Here is a 3,820-nt window from a genome sequence, read left to right on the forward strand (position 1 = left end):
CAAAAGGTTTATCGGCAGAAGCCAACTTTTCCCCTGTTTGATGGAGCGTTTAAGCTTTAGCCGAAGGTCAAGTTTACTTTTGGCAGCATTGGCTCTTTAGTTTGGAGCAAGTTTGCTTCTGCCGAATAGTTAACTGAATTTCGGTGTGACTTTTACTCCCACAAACCAAGCATTCAATTATTTAGATTACCAATCATGTTATCTAATAGAAATGATGTAATTCTTGTAAGGATATTGAAATCTCCTTTGGGGCTCCCGGGAAAAAGTTGAAAAGGTTTTACCTACATATGACACAACCGCAAGGTTTACCTAATAAACGATAGTTTGCAGATTTCATACAGACGTCATCGCAAACACACAAGATCAATTCATGAAATCCAGCTTATAGAGACAAAACCCACAAAAATAAAAAATAACTTCAGTTGTTACAAAAATCAATCTTTCTATTCTCATTTGACGTGCATAACAAAACAAAAAGTGAACAATTTTTCTCCATATTTAATAAAAAATAAATAATTAAAAAAAAACCCAAATTCAGAGGTAGTAAAATTGAGTTAAAAAATTGCTCTATAGACAGGTTAATCATCAATAAAAAATCAATCTTTTTTTTTGTTTGTTTCGATTATAGTCGTTTTACCATCTTTATGGCATTCGCGACTTTATCAACGTTGCAGTTGGCGGACAGTTATTGAAAAACTATCCGGTACAACTGTGTTCGATGTTTACTCTTGGGCTCGAACTCGCGGACATCGGCTCAGGAGACAACAGACTTGCCAACTGAGCTATATCACAAGCCCAAAAAAAAAAAAAAAATCAATCGAATCAGTTATATCACTCAATCTAGTACTTTTTAGGACCGTCTTTCGCATCTAGAACTGCTTGCAAACGACGCGTCATAGAGTTCACTAGGTTTTTGGTGACGAATGCTTAAATATTTTCCCAGATTTTTAAATTGTCTTTCTAAGCACTGTTCCGTTCTTGGGTGGCTATTTTCCAATCGATTATAATTTTAATGGCATGTGCGGCAGAATGAAAACTAGAGAGAATTTATTTTATAGAAATTTGAAAGAAAGGTGGATAGACAGGCATTAGTGCGCCAATAGGAGAAAGCTTGATAGGTGTTGAAATTTTAGGCTAGAGGGCATGTTGATGAAAATCTCCCATGAATTGCTCCCGCCTTTGCTCTACACTAGCTAACTATAGGGGAGAATGAGGATACTTGATCCCTGGGGATACTTGATTCCTAAGCTATATCTCGAAACTGGAATGTCTTACAAAGATCAAATGTTCTAGAAAAATGTGCCAAAATGAGCAAAATAACAATGCCTGTAGTTTAAAAATTTTTAACAAAATAATTGTTTGAGTAATTCAACTTTGTTTGAAAAATTTCACTAAATGTAACTTGAAGATCTTTTTTCATCACTTTAAAATGTTCCTTACATGGGAAAATTATGAAAAAAATATTTGTTCCAATGTATCAATCGTTCGAGCATAAAATAAACTTCATAATGCCATATTTTCAAAGCAATGGAAAACTCTCAACTTTTTCCAGAAAAAGTTTTCTAAAATGTTGATTATGGGTACAATTGATCCCCTAGAGTTGGGTTCAATTGATCCCCCTTCCAAACGGCATATTCTTCTTCTGAATTGATCGTTATGATTGCTGATTACGAAATTACTAATATTTATCCAAAAACTAATATTTATCAAACAATTGTCTGAAGAAAAGAGCAAAAATAATTAATTTTCTCTTAATTATAAAAAAACAAGCTGATCCGGTGCGCATTGCTACACCTTGCAAAAATAAATATAATTTGTGAAATTTTATTAAAATTTAGATTTTTGTAAGATTTTTAAAAAAATAAAACCTCATCATGGTTTTGAACCAACAACTTTGAAATGAGAGCTGCAGCTGGAGTTCCATATTGCAATTCAAAGATGGTATATATTGTTTACTGAAGCTTGATCTCTAAACGTGTTTTTCAAGATCTGAAATTTGTACTCTGTTCTTAAAGCTTCATAATGACTCAAATAATGTCAATATTTATGGATTTTCCACCTTTTTCCCAAAGTGGGAAGTTACGAACTTCCATAAAAACATTTGTTACATCTATTTTTGAGGTAACAACACTTATCATGGTTTGAAAATTATCGATTTTATACAGTGCAATTTTCTTTTTTTTTTAATAAACTTATTAAAGAAAAACATATCAGTTGCAGCAGTTAATAATTTCTCCGCGTTTTTTATTTCCTCTTTGAATGTCAAATATTCAAAAATGTTGGCAAAAACATATTTCTAAGTTAACATTTGTCCCGTTTATTGGGGTAACTGTAAATGCAAAGCTTATTTTTAGATGCGTCAGAGTAATGGCTTCAAAATGGATTTAATACTTATATCTGTTTGTTTGTTTTATCAAGTTTCATTGATATATCTGCAGTATTCTAGCAGTATAAATTTATGTTTGTTATTCCACTTTTAACGAATGCTGTTCAAAGCAAATAACCTTCATTTATCAGGTATCAGGTATCAGGTATCAGGGGTAGGCTTAATAGCGGCACGTTATCCAAACATATGGGAAAATTGTGCCTAGCCTTTTTTTATCCAAGATTTCATCATTTACCTGAGAAACCTGAAAAACCTATAAAAGGAAGAAATAAATTCAATCTATTTAAGATGGCATAAAGCCTTTCCACTAGGGATTATTAGCATTAAAGCTCTTTTCTACATTCGGTAAGGAATGATAGAATGTTTTTTAAGTTTAATTTCTTAAACTCAGATTCGCTTAAAGCGTAAGATCCCAGAGTACGAAAACGTAGTCTGGCAAATGAGGGACAGTTACATATAAGATGGAAGGGATCTTCCACATCTGATTCACAACTACCACATACTGGAGATTCAGCACGCTGAATGTTGTGCATGTGATAGTTAAGTTTACAATGACCGGAGAGTGCTCTGATCAAGATGCTGCAATGAGATTTATTTAAAGTTAATAAGTAACTCGATATGATTGGAGATGGTTTTTCTAAAAATAATTTAGTTTGACGACAAGTGCCCAACTCTTCCCAGTATCGTTTATGCTGGTTAGAGGACCAAGTTTGAATTTGGTTTCTGAACCAACATGGTGATATTGGGACAGCCGGCTCTGGTCCGTAAAATTCCTTTTCCGACCCAGCTGTAGGAAATAAGATGTGGGTTGAGTAAAAGGTAATAAATATAATTAAATATAGTCAAGTAAAGAAATATAAATATGATAGAATCATTCGTGAAATAATCTGCATTCGTATATGTGTACGATATAAATATAAAATATACAGAAAAGACTATTACATAGCCCCTCGGCGAGTGCTTCTCGATTCACGCGAAACATTTTAAGAGAGCGAGCTGTACTTGAGTACTGAGTATAATGATAAGGAGAACAGGGAGAGTGTGTAGAGTTTCTGTTTCGATAGGTAGCGTGCAAGAGAAGGAAAAAGTAGGAGAGGTTGAACAAGAATGACGAAAAACTTGAGAGTTCAGTTTATAGACGTATTTCAGTGAACAAGGAGCGCTGCGGTAATTTAGAATTAAGTGAAAGGAAAGAAAAAGCATCATAAGATGGCCGCCAAGCCAGTCGGTCTCGACAATGGCGTGGTCGGTTGAAGGAACCGGTAAGTAAAATTTTTCAACGGGATTGGTGCTCATGGATGGACGTCGGATTATTAAAGGATAATAAATTATAGAAAACGTGCACATACATTTCCGTAATTGTACTATTATAGTTTTGATTCGAAAGCAAGCGAAGTTTAAATTTCTGCATAGTCAGGGCATTGAAATGTTTAA

Source organism: Uranotaenia lowii, chromosome 1, assembly GCF_029784155.1.
Source record: "Uranotaenia lowii strain MFRU-FL chromosome 1, ASM2978415v1, whole genome shotgun sequence".
In the NCBI taxonomy this organism is placed as follows: domain Eukaryota; kingdom Metazoa; phylum Arthropoda; class Insecta; order Diptera; family Culicidae; genus Uranotaenia; species Uranotaenia lowii.